The sequence below is a fragment of the Diabrotica undecimpunctata genome, chromosome 5 (genome assembly GCF_040954645.1).
Source record: "Diabrotica undecimpunctata isolate CICGRU chromosome 5, icDiaUnde3, whole genome shotgun sequence".
NCBI classification, from domain to species: Eukaryota; Metazoa; Arthropoda; class Insecta; order Coleoptera; family Chrysomelidae; genus Diabrotica; species Diabrotica undecimpunctata.
In genome coordinates, this window is record NC_092807.1 from 26,445,642 (window position 1) to 26,463,121 (window position 17,480).

Here is a 17,480-nt window from a genome sequence, read left to right on the forward strand (position 1 = left end):
TTTGCGCCCAGCTTTTTTCGAGTTCATCAATTTCTGTGATATATGTATTTCTGTAATAATTTAACTATTATTTTTATCAAAAAACAATGTTTTTATGCTGACTGTACCAATCAACACATCTAAAACTCTCAAATTTGAGGTAAACTAAAATATTTTACGAGTGTACACGTGTACGTGACATAAACGATGCAATAGACTGGTATATTTTTAAATATTATTTAACGGCAAACAATAATTTTAGGCTCGAATGCAAACATAGAGGTACACAGATATACCTGGAATCTCGAAAAGGTTAAAGAGTAAAAGCTTCGGTATTGATGACACAAACACATTACCTATCCTAAAAAGCACATAAGCGAGCAGATTTATAGGATATATAAAGCATATTTTGTGAACTTCCAAATTAGGGAAAACAACGTAGAAATGACATCTCATATTACACACATTACAGCGTTATGCGTGAATGAGTTTTTCAAAGCGCTATTATGCTAGTAACTTCTACAGAGTTTCCCTTGAAAATCTCACGTTTAACGACTTTTGTTATTAAAAGTAAGTATAATACCTATTTCTGAAAGCTTACACTCCAGTAGCGACGGTTTTGGCATAAGATATATTGACATACTGAATTAGATAAGATGGGATTAGAAAGAGGGTATTTGGAAATAATTTTTTGTAAGAAATTATGTTATGAAAACCAGTGGAACAAAATTGTCTTGTGCAATAATTCATTATGATTATGAGTAATAAATGCATTCGTCTTTAGAGTGCCGTACGGAGGTTGGCGATCATAATGGCTATTTTTATTTTTGAACTTGCTAATCTAAATAAATTAATCAATCTGTATTGACACTTTTTCTTCTTTTTCAGCTTGTTTGCATCCACTTCTGAACAAAGGCCTCCCCATGAGTTTTTCAATTTTCTCTGTTTTGTGCTATTTCTTACCAGTTGCTAACCACTTATACTTTGTCATCTAGCCGCCTTTTTGGTGGGCTTTCTTTACTGTGACTGTGCATATTTCGTTATTTTGTCATGCCACGTGCCCTACCCAGCTCCATTTAATCTGCGAATCCTTCCAATTACATCTTCCACCTTCGTCCTGTTTCCCACTTCTCATTTCCTATATGTTGTCTCAGAGAAACTCCTAACATAAGTCGTTTGATGGCCTTCGTGTTGTTCTTAATCTATTGGCTGATAACGTTGTAAGTGCTATGATCTTCATTTCATAGGCCATAATTGGTAGAATTTAATTGTTTTTTTTTTTAATTTGTTATATTTTTGTTTGTCAACGCAACACTTGGTCTTCCTACTGCTGCTCAAGTCATTTGAATTCTTCTAGTTATCTCCGCTGTTTGATTCTGTTTTTCTAGTTTGATCTTGTGACCTATACTCTTCCACATTTTAGATCTTAATTCCTTTTACTTTCTAGTTGTAGCTATACGTACGTTATTGATAAAAGATCTACTGAGCTACAACTATACCTCTCTCTTAGGTTTCTTAGCCAAAAAATTCTTCGTCTTCCTATGGATCTTTTACCCTTGATCTTACCTTGCATTATGTGCCTCAATATCTCATATTTAGTATCTCTGGTAATGTGGCCTAAATATTCCAGCTTTCTTATTTTGATGTGCTCTATGACCTCGCAATCCTTTTGTAGCCTTCTTAACACTTCTGCATCTGTAACTCGTTGGGTTCATGGTATTTTCAAAATCTTGATTTCTATAGTTTCTGTATACACATTTTCGAATTTAACCTTTGCTTTTTGGTTCCAGTGTAGATTGACAATAACCCGTATATCTCGACTAACCACATTCTTTTCTTTTAACAGTTTTACGAGTTTCTAATGTCGTACTCTATCATAAGCCTTTTGATAATCTATAAAGCAGACATAGAGATCTTGGTTCATACCTAATCGTCTTTGCGCGAGAATGTTAAAAGTGAACAGAGCCTCTGTCGTTCCTAGTCCTCCTCTGAATCCAAACTGGATGTCATCTATATCTTCTTCTATTTTTTTGTATAGTCCTCTATGTATCATTTTGAGAAATATATGTGTGGCTTATTAAGGAAATTGTTTTGTACTGGGAGCATTCTCTCGCATGTACTGCCTTTGGTAATGTTACAAACGTCGAGAGCAACCAATCTTCGGGTATTACTCCTGTTGTATACTTTGTTGCACAGATCTAAAAGTATATGCAGTGTTTCTTCGTCAATGCATTTAATTAGCTTAGTGGATATCTGACCTTGGCCTATTGATTTTGCGGTCTTTGCATTTCTAATTGCCTGTTCTAATTCGCACATTATTATTTTAGGTCCTATTTTGTTCCTGTGGTTCTTCTTGTATCTATCGTCGTCGAATAGTTTTATTATATATTCTTGTCAAAATCTTAGTTTATCTTTGATGTCTGCAATGAGTTTACCATTATCATCTTTAAGTGTCCCATAGTGTGCTCGCTTTTTGGTATTTGTTAGTTCTTTTATTTTTTTATGCATATTAAAGCTGTCGTATTTTCTGTCATACTCTTCTATTTCTATGCATTGATCTGTTAACCACTTTTTCTTGGCCTTTTTTATCTCTACTTTAATTCCACATTGTAGTTCTTAATACTTTGGCTAATATACAATGTTGGCAATTGTGCATGGAGCTGATTTTTTTAACTGGAACAATATTTATGCACTCCATTATTTAATTGTTTCTCCGCTGTTATTTAGGTACAGTGATCTATGTTTTTAACCAAAGCTTTTATCCATGAAATCTCGAAATTCGTTAGTAATATAGGGTTTTCCATTTTTCCTTGCCAAACAACTACCTATTTCGTTAACACCTCTACGAGCTACTCCTTTGTGTTATAAATAGCAATATCTTTAATTATCTTCCATCTTTTTTTGACCGAAAAAACGAAATATTATACTCAGTATTGTCAGTTCAAATCCCCTTGTAAATATGTTCTCTGTGTTCGTTCTTGGTTGTATTGAGATTATATTACAGAGAAAGAATCTATTTGCATTCTTGCAAAATTCTTTCTTTCATCATCTATCCTTGGTCGTCCAGCCTTTTCATTACCACCTTTTCTGTCATTTTCTATAAAACCTGTTCTTGTAATCTTCTTTAAAGCTATATGTATAACTATATTGTTTATATTTAATGTATTTTTGAAAAAAGTCGTATAGATTCTAATTATATTTTTATGTAAAGTATCCATAAATGCATGTCCTTGTACTTCCAGGCTGCTTTGTAGAATATTTAGGCCTGATGGGTCTAAGATTTTTAACTAAGAGGTCCCGTTGTCTATTAATGTCTGATAAAGACCAATAACTTGGTCCGATTTTCGTCGGACATTTAAGTCTGCATTTCTCAGTGCAACATCCTTACACTTTATGGGCCGGAATCTCTTTTCCAGCAGGATTTGTAAAAGCCCTACCCAGAATTGCGCATTTATTGCGCAATGTGCTTGGTTCACTTCCACTGGAAGAACTGTTTTTCGGATGTGTGAAATCATAAGTCACCTACGGAACGGTTTGGAACTGAAAAAATATATCGCTTAAAAAAGAAATCATTTACAAAATGAAACACCTCGAATTGTTACACATTGTAATTAAAATAAGTAGAGGAACTTGCCCAAACCCGGGCCTAATCCTAAGTTGATATATTATATGTACGGTACAGTTGCAAAGCGGCAACACTATTAAACGTGAAGTTCCTTATGAGAACAAAGCACAACCGACCATTTTCGTCGCTGTCGTAACTCGTTTGAGGTGTAGTCAGTGAATAAGCTAAATCTTGGTTTGGAAAACTTTTGCGAGCTTTTAGTTTGTGTTGCCGGAATTTAATATTATATTGGTAAGTACTTTAAACATTATATTATTTTAAAGAATACATCTACAAGCTACTGATTCATGGTCTAACATTTGGCTTTAGTTTATTTTTAAAATAGGAAAATTGATATTTAAATTTTATATAAGCGTTACTTATTCCAGCCCCCCCCCCAAATTTCCTAATGTGGGCTCCCTTTTTGGCTTGTAAAATTGAAATTGATAGATAATATTGTTGCAGATATCATGCCGAAAACAAAGACATTGATATCATGGTCCCCTTCGGACATGTCAAGGACGATTGACGCTCTCCGAAAAACAAGACAATGGGCTTAAAAAAAAGCCAGTAAAATGTATAATGTGCCAAAATCAACTCTGCAACGATTGGCCAAAGAAAAACATGAAAATCCCTTAGATTCATCTCTTACAAAAGTTGGTAGGCCACCGGTTTTTTGCAAACAACTTGAGAATGAACTAGATAATTGTTGTTTAACCATGGAAGCATCATGCTTTGCCCTTACACGAACAGACTTAGGAAGAATGGTTGTACGATTAGCTGAAAGGAATTACGTTCAGCACCTTTTTAAACATAAAATGGCTGGGCAAAAATGGGCAAAAAAAGTCTTTTTTTTTAAACTCCACAAAAAGAAGTTATCAGAACGAAAACCAACTAGTACGTCCTTTGCAAGAGCTTTAGGATTCAGTAAAGAAAATACCGATATATTTTTTAATTTTCTAGAAGAGGTTTATGACAAAAAAAATTTACCTTTGATAGAATTTCCAATGTAGATGAAAGTGGTATATCTATCGTACAGTCAAAAGTGGTTAAAGTAATTGGTTTGCGTCGAAAAAGGCAAGTTGCTGCACTGACATCTCCTGAGCGTGGATCTCTCATTACAATCGTTGCCTGTATGAATGCAACTGGAATCTTCGTTCCCCCTTTAGTCATTTTTCCACGCAAGAATTTTAGCGATCGACTGAAAAAAGGGGCTCCACCGGGAACCAACAATGATTACGACACAGTAATCGGCCTGTTAGTGCTTATGATGTAATGGAATTTTTTGGGAGGACCTACATTAAATGTCAGAAGGCTGAGATAGCTATCAATGGCTTCAGAGTTACTGGATTTTTTTCTATTAACCGAAACACATTCACAGAATCTGAATACATTATGGAGGCACGTAAGAATCAACAGCTTGCTCCAAATTCTACCATTTCTCAGGAACTAGACGAGCAGAGAGAATTAAATCCCAGTAAAACTAAATTGAATGGTGTTGAAGTTGACCTGGCTGTATTATCAACATCAAGAGCATCTGAGTTGAATGGTGTTGAAGTTGGCCTGGCTTTATTATCAACATCAAGAGCATCTGAGTTGAATGGTGTTGACCTGACTGTACCATCAACATCAAGAGCATCTGATTTAATTATTCCGCCAAAGTCATCTGGATCCTGTCAAGCTAATCTGTCACCCTCAGAGAAACAAAATTCTACCCAGAGCCAACCTCAGAATGAACATGGAACACAGCAAAATTCTTTCCATACAAGCCCATTTCGTATCGACCCTATACCGAAAATTAAGAAAAGGGCTTCTACTGGAAGAGTAAAGCAATCAGTTTAGCATGTATAACTGATTTTTCTTGCAAATAGTAATTAGAAGAGGCTGCAACAATTAGAGAGGAGAAAGTAGCTAAGGCCAGTAAACAACCGACACGTGGTAAAAGTCGTAGTTCAAAATGTCTTCCGTTGCAAAGAAAAGAGAAAGCTAAAAAAAGTCTTAAGTTCAAGGGGGAACCTAGCTCCGGAGAAGACTCGGACGACACCATATCCTCAGGTTCTTCTGAGTCAGAAATTCCACCAGATGTATCTTCCGTCACAGCTAAAGAGGACGCGGAGTGTTTGTTTTGTTGTATTAAATATTCAGATGACTGTAAAGGAGAGCGTTGGGTTAAATGCCTTATATGTTTCCTTTGGGCTCAAGTTGAGTGTGCTGGCGCAAAAGAAGAACTATATATGCGATTATTGTCGTACTTGACTATCAATTATTATATTTTCAATGTAAAATTAATATTTTGTTCATTTAAATTGTTAGTGTTTTATTTTTTCTTTTAAAAGTACAAATTTAAAAGTATTTCTTAAAATTTTCTCTAATATTTTTTTAGGGGCCTCAGTAGGAAACATGTCTCAAACACACAAAAATGCAATGTTGCATTTGTTACCCTTTGGAACTTGTGTATCTATATGTATACAGATAAAGTTTTTATTGGAAAATTTTAAAAAACATTTAGTCCTTTATTGTTTTCATAATTCTAAGGAATAGTATTTTACTTTTTTACTACTGTAGGATTGCATTTGTCATTAAATAAACTTATTACAAAATATTATTTCCGTTACCAATAACTCCCATTTATCACGAATCGTGAGCCGAAGGCCAGAGTTAAGTAGCATTGCTGAATAAACATAAAACGCGGTAAATAGTAGCTCGACGGGGGTCGAGTACACAACATAAGTGTAAGTAGAGCACTCGAGATGAAGAGTTGATAGATGCATATGACGGCATCTCATCTGTATACGACGTACGACGAAAGACGTTCATATTTTTACTATTAAGCCGCGGTCCTATTTCAAGTTATAGTTACTGTTTACATTAGTTGTATATTCATTCCTGTAATTTACGAGTTAAACAATAAAGTGTTTGTTTCAATTCGAATTGACCCGTGGCCTATAATTATTAAACCCTAGACAACAAAGAAAAACCCCTACACTACTTTCATTAGAATTATTTAGTACATTACAATTACCTACTGAAGAAAACTGTAAGGGTTGATAGACTTTTATACGTAAAACATAATGACGGTATTAGATTTTTTTTTTCGATGCAGTGCGGCGAAAAGCCGCTTATACGTATTTCAACCTCTTTAGGTCTCATCAGAGCGGCATATGCCACTGCTCTGAATCGAAACAAAATCTATCCTGTCTTAGGACAATAATAATCGAAATAATTATTTACAGACGTAACAACGCCATCTAATATCAACAAGAGAAATCATAAGATTTCTTACCTGGCGAAACTGAATTCAAATCTTTACCGCTGTGCTTTCTACACCTTGCAAAGCAAACAGATTAATGAATTGGTCGGCAAGGGAATCGGCAAGGAAATCGACCAAGGGAACCAATTCATCAATCTGTTTGCTTTGCAAGTTGCAGAAAGCACAGTGGTAAAGATTTGGATTCAGTTTCGCCAGTTAAAAAATCTTTTGATTTCTCTCGTTGGGATAGATTTTGTTTTTATTCAGAGCAGTGTCATATGCCGCTCTGGGCCCTGATTCTAATTGAGATTTCGAGTCAAAACATGTCGAAATTAATATGGCGACGTCGAAATGCGACTTTGCGAGCCTTGTGGATTTCAGCTGAACTAACCAAACGACGTCACTAATTTTCGATTTATCGAAATTAATTTCAGCTTCAAGAAAGAGGTTGAAATTTCATTTCGAGTTGAAATTAATCTGACATGACTGGCTGGACTGGGCGACTGGGAGAAGTGAACTTAGGTTCGGTTTAGGCCGTGTTGTGTTTTGATTCTTGCAAGGAAAACTGAGGCAAAAAGTATTAATATGGCTGCGTTTTACGGACATTTGCTGGTTTTGGAGGAATAAGAAAGGATACATATCCAACGCTCACAACGGAGGATAAGAAGAATGTTACGGGATACTCAAAATCCTTTTTCACTAAGTGATGCTCAATTTAGGCAGCAATTCGGCTTAATAAACAAGCTGCAAATTATTTGATAAGGGTATTAGAACCATATTTGGAGGAGGGTATTTATGCCTCTAGGATACCCAAAATGTTTAGGGTAAGTATTACTAAGCTGCAGTAAATTTAAAAATATATTAGAATATAACCACTAAGTCAAATCTTAGTGGTTATATTAACCTTAGTGGTTATAACTGAAGGATCTCCCACATCACCTTTTTTCTCTCCTTGCCATCATGGCCAAGGAGTTTGCCCTTAACAAAATCAGCATGGTCCTCCAAAAAAGCCACCATGATTTCCTTTTGCTCCACAGACAATTTAGTGCCACGATCACCGACAGCCTCTCCATCCATTTTCTTTCAATTCAAAATATAATTAAGAATGGCCACTATATGATTTAACAACTCAAACAAGAAAAAAAAAGGCAAAACAAACATTCAATAAGCGTTGTTCAGCGTGCAGCCAATAAACAAGAGGGCCAACCCAAATTTTTAGCAGTGTCAAAATGATAAAGTAAATATCCCAAGTTTTAACTATGTACAATCGAAATGAATGAGAATCGCTAGAGATTGCGACTGTCATTGCGTAGTCGCTGTTAAATTTCGACATCAAAATGAAATAGAATCAGGGCCCTGATGAGACTTAAAGGGGTTGAAATACGTATAAGCGGCTTGCCGCCGCCCTGCATCAAAATAAAAATCTAATACCGTCATTAGGTTTTATTTCGTTACTATTTTTGGAGTACAAGAAACTGAATTCACTTCAAATTTTGAACATGATGAACGGCTTGTGAAATGCATATTTTAGATTCCCTTGCCGACCAATTCATCAATCTGTTTGCTTTGCAAGTTGTAGAAAGCACAGTGGTACAGATTTGAATTCAGTTTCGCCAGGTAAGAAATCTTATGATTTCTCTTGTTTTTATTACGTATTTTATAAATTATAGTAATTAAAAAACCGACTATACAAAATAACGACCGAGTTGGTCTGGTGTTGAGAGCGAAGTGAAGTTGTTCGCGCTAAAAGCTGGCTTCTACTTTAACTGGTAAAAATATAAAGCGCTCTAGTCAGTGGCGCATATTTTTGAATAAAGATAAAAAATAAATATATTATTACTGTGACAAATACCTAAGTTTAAAATAAACATAGATGCGAAACGGAACACCTACTATGTTTTTAAATTTATTTACATTGTTTTATGATTGATAAAATAAACATTAATTACATACCATTATTAAATATATGTTTTCATTGACAGTATGCGTATTTTCTAAAAAAAAACATGCATATTTGTTGTAAATTTTCCAAAAGAAATGCAAAAATTTTTTGTAAATTAGTGCATATTTATAAGCATATTTTTCACTTTTTTTGCATATTTGCCTAAATCTATTTATGACCTATAGTAAAACTAATAAACTTTCATTTCACAATATCAATAAGATAAACTTATTATATTAATCTTTAATATCTATGGTCCTTATGTATCTCTATTTGTTAAAACAAATTTTTTTTAGAAAAATTAAAAAATTAAAAAAAAAAAAAATTATGGTCCTTAATGTGGTAATAAATAACGTTTTAACATGATAAACTTCGAACATTAACTAACGATACAATACTAAATTCACTGTTTATTTTGAACCATAAACCAATGAGTCACTCCTATATTGACAACACGTGCTAGCTCACCATTACAAATTTACCAGTAAAATCGTTATTTAGCTCCCCAACGTCTCGCTTGTATTTGAATATTAAGTATTGCGGAAGTTACTGTTAACAGATTATATCCATTAGGTTAATGAATTTTCTGATTATATATATATAACGCTACTAGCTTCATACATCACACTATTAATCTATAAGTTTTGACAGCTTTCTTCAGATTTATTATTACCTAATAATTTTATTTTATTTTAGAAAATAGGCACATGAGATATATATATATATATATATATATATATATATATATATATATATATATATATATATATATATATATATATATATATATAATAAAGTTTTATTTTGAGGTTGCAGTCATTAATAGGGCAGGAAAGTGAAACTCTTTGTTCTTTATCTAGCTTTCGCAAAATGTATTTGCTTCTTCAGGATATGCTAAAATATGGTATCAGTAAATACAATGAAATTAGAATTAAATAGAATTGTATAAAACTAGTATAAAAACTAACAACATGAGGTTAATCCATTAAATTTTCAAAGTTACAAAACATTAAAACTTAACTTATTAAAATTATATAGTTATGTAAGTACAATATTTCAATTTTATTTAATTTTGTACAAATTCATTATGACATTGATTATGTTGATGTTTGATTTATGTCAGAAAGACACTCGTTTCTGTTTATTATGTTTTTTTGTTGTTGATAACTAGCTCTTGATTGTTATTATGGTTACGTACAAAGCGCCAAATATGAATATTTAAATTTTTTGAAATTATAGTATTTATAGTCAGAAAATCTAATATTAGAAAATTATAGTATTAATTTTCGTAAGACAGAATGTAGTTATAGATATTGCTTAGTTTATCAATATCAGTTTTTTTATTAACGCATTGATATTTATTTATGCATACCATTTCTAAGAATTCTCTTTTATTTAATTGGTTTTCACGTCTTAATATATTAGTTTTATTGAAATTAAATGAATGATTTTTATTAATTGCATGATCTATTAATGCACACGTATTTTTATTATTTCTAAGGTCACTTTTATGTGATGTTAGTCTGCCTATTAATGACTGCAACCTCAAAATAAAACTTTATTTTATATAACGTGTCAGTCAATAAACTCAGTTCACGATTCCCAGTCCGAACTGTCTAGTGCATTTAGTAATTATTTTTTTGCGAAGTTAGTTACTTTTTGACAGACTAAAAGTGGCTGGAAATTACTATACAACCAAGCACACGTACTCACAGCCAATATTAATAGTAAACAAACTAAATAGTAAATAAAATAGAACTTTGCGAATTACCGACAATTAATATTTATTTATCTGCACTATATAATAAATGGTTATGTTAAATTATAACGACTAAAATATATTTTTTAAATATATACTACCCAAAATTTGATGAGTTTAGTATACACTTCCACTATCTAGAATAATTCTTATTTTTTCAAAGAAAGAAGTCTGCAATAGTAGGATACTTGAGCTATTAATACTGAGAAGTAGGAATTGTTGTGTTGTAGGTTTCCGACAATGAATCTGTCAAAATATGCCCGAGCGAAGCGAATGGAGTTTAATACCTAACTACTTTATATATATATATATATATATATATATATATATATATATATATATATATATATATATATATATATTATGAATTGCAAATTATGACCCTTATGATGTTTTGTAAACTTTAATTTGCCTTAGGCTTAATTTTGCCAAAAAATTAATTTCTCTTAATTAATTCTTAATCTCAGAGCTATTTTTTATCGTTTATTTTTCTACATGGATCAAAGTAATATCTATACTAATGTTTTTTGGGCGAAAAGTGAACAATGGGAAAATAAATAAAAATATTATTTGTGATGATATATTATAAAACAATTTTTTAAAAATTAATTACTATTTAAATGGGAATAAGCCACAATTAAAGGTTAAAATACGTTTATTGACGTTTCAATTTCCACTTCGGAAATCGTTCTCAAAATACAAACATTAGTAAATTAAACAAATTTTGTTTTTTGTTACTTAGTGAAAAATTCTTCTAATAATTTAATTTTATCTGACTCATCTATATTGACAATTTAGACATACCTTATACATTTTAAAGTAGAAGACTTTAAAATGATATTGCCAATATTGTTGAGTTGCGTTCCTGGGACGACTTTACTTATAAGATAGTTCATTCTATTACATGAAATCAACTTTAACTTGAGAATATCCGTCAGAAAAGATTATAACATGTAATTCGTCTTTAAAAAGACAAATACATGCCATGATGACAGTAAAATTCTCCTGTTAGTGATTCCATAGTAAATTATAAACTATCAAAATTTTTATTAAATATTTTAAAACCAATTGCAAATAAAAAATGACACATTTATAAAAAATACACAACATTTTTTAAATAAATTATCAAATATTGAATTTAATTCAAATAATACTTTAGTAAGTTTTGACATAAATAGTTTATTTACGAATGTGCCATTAGATAAGACTTTAAATATAGTCAAGACAAAATTAGAAAGTGATGATACATTGGCAACTAGAACAAGACTAAATATATCAGCTATAATGGAGTTAATAACATTATGTACTGATAATACATACTTTCAACTAAATAATGAATTCTATAAACAAAGTTTTGGACTAGCAATGGGCTCTAGTTTATCTCCATTATTAGCGGATATATTTATGGAAGATTTTGAAACAAATATTATTTCTAAACAAAATTTAAAACCCTCAGTATGGTGGAGATATGTAGATGATGTATTCTTAATATGGCCTCATGGATCAGAGTTGTTGGACACATTCCTAAATGATATAAACGATAAAGAAGAGACAATAACATTTACCATGGAAAAGGAATATAATATCACATTACCTTTTCTGGATGTTTTAATCTCTAAGAACGATACTGGATACGAAACTCAGGTGTATAGAACCAACACATACCAAGAGATATTTAAATTTCAAATCAAATCACAATATTAATATTAAAAAGGGAATTATTAAATCCTGATACGATAGAGCCAAAATTACTTCTAACCAAAATTCGTTCTTGGAGGAAAAACATTTGTTAACATCTGTTTTATTAAAAAATGATTATCCTTTATCGTTTATAAATAAGGAATTTTCAACAATCGATCGAATAGAACAAAACAACTTAGAACGAGATCCTACAGCATATGCAAGGAATAATACGAGGAAAATAACAATACCATACATAAAAGGATTATCGGAAAAGCTTAAAAGGATAGGAAATAAATTCAACATTTCAACAACATTCAAAACAACAAACACGTTGAGATCTATTTTGTCCAAAACCAAACCTAACAATGAACAAGAAAGGACAAAAAATTGCATTTATAAAATACCTTGTGAATGCGATCAGTTTTATTTAGGTGAAACATCAAGACCATTAAATGTTAGAATAAGTGAACATCAATCCTATATTAAAAATAGAGAATTTGATAGATCTCAAATCTGTAAACACGCATGGGATAATGAACATAGGGTTCAATGGAATGATTCAAATATAGTCCTAAAAGAAACGGATGGTAAAAAGAGAAAAATCAAAGAAGCGGCTCTAATTATGCTAAATGAGACCAATTGTGTCGCGAATTCCTCGGCAGAATGTAGTAGGATCTGGTTACTCATATTGAAAGAGGAAGTTATTAAAAGGAAAATACCAGTATTGGTAAGTCAGTAAAATATAGAGAATACATCATTTATGTTTTTTACATAACAAACATATAAAATCGGAATTTGGTGTTTATTGAAGGTAAACTAAATGCACGATCAAGTACTTACCATGTCGGGATAGTATTATGAGGTTTTTTCCTGGTTTTTCCCTCATAATTTACTATGGAATCACTATCAGGAGAATTTTACTGTTATCATGGCATGTATTTGTCTTTTTAAAGACGAATTACATGTTATGATCTTTTCTGACGGATATTCTCAAGTTTTAGTTGATTTCATGTAATCGAATGAACTATCTTATAAGTAAAGTCGTCCCAGGAACGCAATTCAACAATATTGGCAATATCATTTTAAAGTCGTCTACTTTAAAATATATAAGGTATGTCTAAATTGTCAATATAGATGAGTCAGATAAAATTAAATTATTAGAAGAATTTTTCACTAAGTAACAAAAAACAAAATTTGTTTAATTTACTAATGTTTGTATTTTGAGAACGATTTCCGAAGTGGAAATTGAAACGTCAATAAACGTATTTTAACCTTTAATTGTGGCTTATTCTCATTTAAATGGTAATTAATTTAAAATGCCACAAGAAAATAACTTCAGAACAATTTTAAAAATTACTTTCAAATGATTAAATCAAATAAATTTATAATTAAACCAAGCATATAGCCTATGCTTTAATACGTATAATTAAACTTAAAAATTTTCTCATGTTCATACACGAATTATCAATACTTATTATGACTTGTACTCAAAAAGAATATAAAGAAAGATAAACAAAATGTTGAAAGAATCAAATTAGTTATGGTATCGTTACGATTGTGATTGAAAGTCCCTGTTTTATTGTATATCAGACTGACCTTTTATTTACACAATTTTTCTATTGGTTCTTTTCTCTTCCGACTGTGCTCTGACCATCTACTTCTCGTATTCTTGGAAGCTTCACACACCCCTGTTCTCCTCAGCTGGTGAAAGTCTCTCTCACACATTTAAGCCGTTACAGTTTCTCCAAAACATCTTCTGGATAACCACCTATCCCACAGGAACACACTTTCTTACTAATCGAAAGGATTTTCACTTCACCGATTACCACTACATATATACTACACCTGTTTTTCTTACTACTTGCCGAGGGTCCAGTTGCCGATACCAGCATACCGTTCCAGTTTCTGGCCCGACAATGTTCCAGGAGAAACCATCTTTTAAGAGAGGGGCAATGTTACAATAAATGTGACTCATACCCTAAGCTGTAAATATATTTTTCTAACAAGTATTTCTTAGGAGCCCTAGCAGGTAATACCCAAGGGTTCCCTCTTATACCTGCAATTGGAACTTTCCAGATGAGGGTCGAATAATTCGTTGGCGTTCCGACCGAAGGTCAACGAAGCGATCAGAAACGTCTAGATAAACAAATCAGGTATAAAACGGACGATTTGAGATTTAAAAGGACAGTCTGAAACAAGTCTTGATTAATAAATTGTTCGCTCGGCTATTTACCGATGTGAATGTATTAAATAAATTATATAAGTGTAAATAAATTAATATTTAAGTGTTTCTATGTAGATTAAATAAATAAATGTGCGTAAATAGTAAATAGTAAATGTGCGTAAAGAGTCAATAAATTAGATTTATAAATACAGTTCAATATTTTGTAGTGGTGGTACGTGATTTCACTGGGAGTGATTCAGTCACGATGAATTAAAAATCACTGGTAACTTTCGTTTCTTCCTAACTTCGATAACTGTGAATGGTGACCTGATATATCAGATATTAAAATCACGTTCATTGTCTCACAAAAGTGTGTTTATCTATAAAATAAATATCATATTTACGGCATACCCGACGGTAATATATAACATCCGGTGATTTAAAAACGGCGAATTTTAGGAACGATGTAGTAAGTAGTACTGGTGGCCTCTGTAGAGAGAAGGAGGTTAATATTTTCACAAAATCCAATTAATCTTGCCAAGTATCAGGATAGACTTTTTTGAGTGGCCAACTCTGTATACTTTTTTGTAGTAATGTAATAATAAACTTATTATTTACTTACTCTTAACTTATCTAATATGCTTTACTATTATAGGTTACTGGACATCGAATATAACTTCACCATCGTGCATCGTGCATCAGCTTTTGGTAAGTAGTTTTCATATTTAACACAAATTTGCTTAAAACCTTAAAAACATTTGAACATGATGTAACTGATAAATAGTGTAAAATTTTAAAAAATTTAAGAAACTATTTCTGTCATAGAAAGATTTACTTAAAATAAAAAGTACCAGTTGGACTAGAATCATGAAAAAAAAATAAAATAAAAACTTTATAATTGGACAAATCCAGAAAATGTATCAATTTTCAATGGATTTTGTTACAATGTGAAATGAAATTAATTTTAATAGATGAATATATTTATTGTTTTATATTGTGACATCAGCAATCAGTGCTAAACTCCATTCGCTTAGCTCGGACAAATTTTGACAGATTCATTGTCGGAAACCTACAACACAACAATTCCTACTTCTCAGTATTAATAGCTCAAGTATCCTGCTATTACAGACTTCTTTCTTTAAAAAAAGAAGAATTATTCTAAATAGTCGAAGTGTATACTAAACCCATCAAATTTTGGGTAGTATATATTTAAAAAATATATATTTAGTTGTTATAATTTAACATAACTATTTATTATATGGTGCAGATAAATAAATATTGATTGTCGGTAATTCGCAAAGTTCTATTTTATTTACTATTTAGTTTGTTTACTATTAGTATTGGCTATGAGTACGGGTGCTTGGTTGTATAGTAATTTCCAGCCACTTTTAGTCTGTCAAAAAGTAACTAACTTCGCGAAAAAATAATTACTAAATTCACTAGACAGTTCGGACTGGGATTAGCGAACCGAGTTTATTTATAGTGTGACTGTCATCCAGATCAATATTCCAAATTTTCAAATTGTTATCGGACAAACTTTGTTTTCTTTGACGACAATGCAACCACTCAATAATCTGTCATTGCATCCTTGTCCTTGTCTGTCCAACGAAGGATTCTTGATCTTTTGTAACATTGAATAATTCGACATCCTCATCGAACAAGGTTGTAACTCAGATTTAGCGATTTTACAGGAGAGGCAAAAAACGAAAAGATGTATTTTTAAAAATTTGTAGCGAAATGAGTAAACTCTTTTACACTAATGCGAGACGATATTTATAACATAATGAGGGATTACTTTGAGATTTATGTTTTGTAATTTTATTAACTATTGAAAATTTTGAGTTTGATTGAGATAAAACCTTAAGATTAAACATGACTCTTCGTAGAAAAAGGTCGTAACACGCTTAACAACCATTTTACACTCTCCGTGTTAATTATTTATTCCGTTTTACCATTAAAAAGTTATATGTTTTAAGTTATTGGCAATGATAATAAGAAAAAACGGGTGTGGCAGTCCAGTGGGACTGCCGGTGGAAGTTACACTTCTATACACGTATTCGCCGTTAATTTATTTGGGAGTCAATCTGCACAATCATTACATATGTAATGCTATAGGTAAGACATAGCAGAAATAGAAACATAATTAATAACAACTTACTAACAATTAATAAACAACTTTTGCCTGTAATAAGTAAATGAAGGATTGAATCAATATTTTGATGAAAATGTATATTTTTATTTTCATATATGTATGAAAGGAGTTGAATGCAAAAATTTTTTTACACATACTCTGCAGTAAAATTCATTGTTTATTTTGTTATTAATATAATAATACAATACAAATTAAAATTCAATATTCATAAGTATTTAAAAATGACAATAATATACATAACTTTTCTACTGACGCATATATGTTTTACCATTATACATTTACCATGTAATAATATTAATAAAAAAGTCCTCCTCGACTGGGAATCGAACCCCGGTCTCCCGCGTGACAGGCGGGGATACTGACTACTATACTAGCGAGGACATGACACAAACGTATTTCAAAATTGATCGTTCTGAATTATACAATGATTTATTGAGATTATTATTTTGAAATACAAAAGACTAATATAAATATGAACATTTAATAAATAATACAAAACATATCACATAAATAATATTATTAATAAATATTTTATTATATATATATATATATATATATATATATATAATATTATATGTATATATATCTTTATACAATATATATAATATTAAATTATATATACAAAAGGAACATTTTTATATTCGAGAGAGGAAGAGAGAGAAAATATATCTTCTGTCTCTCTCTTACTCATTATCTTACATATGTAATGATTTCACAGATTCACTCCCATACAAATTTCCAACGTGGAGCGCGCGTATAGAAGTATAACTCGTATAACTTCAAAAATTAGTTTTTATGCTATATTTAAATAAAATATCAACTCTTAGTTTTCACAATTTTAATTTGAATTTATAAATTTTATAAAAACAACAATATTCTACCACTACGAACAAAATAATTACTATGAACAAAATAAAATAATTATATAAAATGTATATTCTGAGTCT

General features: G+C 31.2%; 1 protein-coding gene across 4 annotated transcripts in view; it reads left to right on the forward strand.

Annotated features, from left to right (window-relative positions):
• LOC140441207 (G-protein coupled receptor dmsr-1) overlaps positions 1–17,480 on the forward strand; it is a 553,187-nt gene that overhangs the window by 192,080 nt on the left and 343,627 nt on the right. For 3 of the 4 annotated variants that reach the window (XM_072531783.1, XM_072531780.1, XM_072531784.1), the window contains exon 2: positions 15,037–15,089. The exons of the other annotated variant lie outside the window; for it this stretch is intronic. The gene's annotated coding sequence lies outside the window, so the exon portion shown is untranslated. The remainder of the gene's footprint in view (positions 1–15,036; positions 15,090–17,480) is intronic. 4 annotated transcript variants of the gene reach the window in all.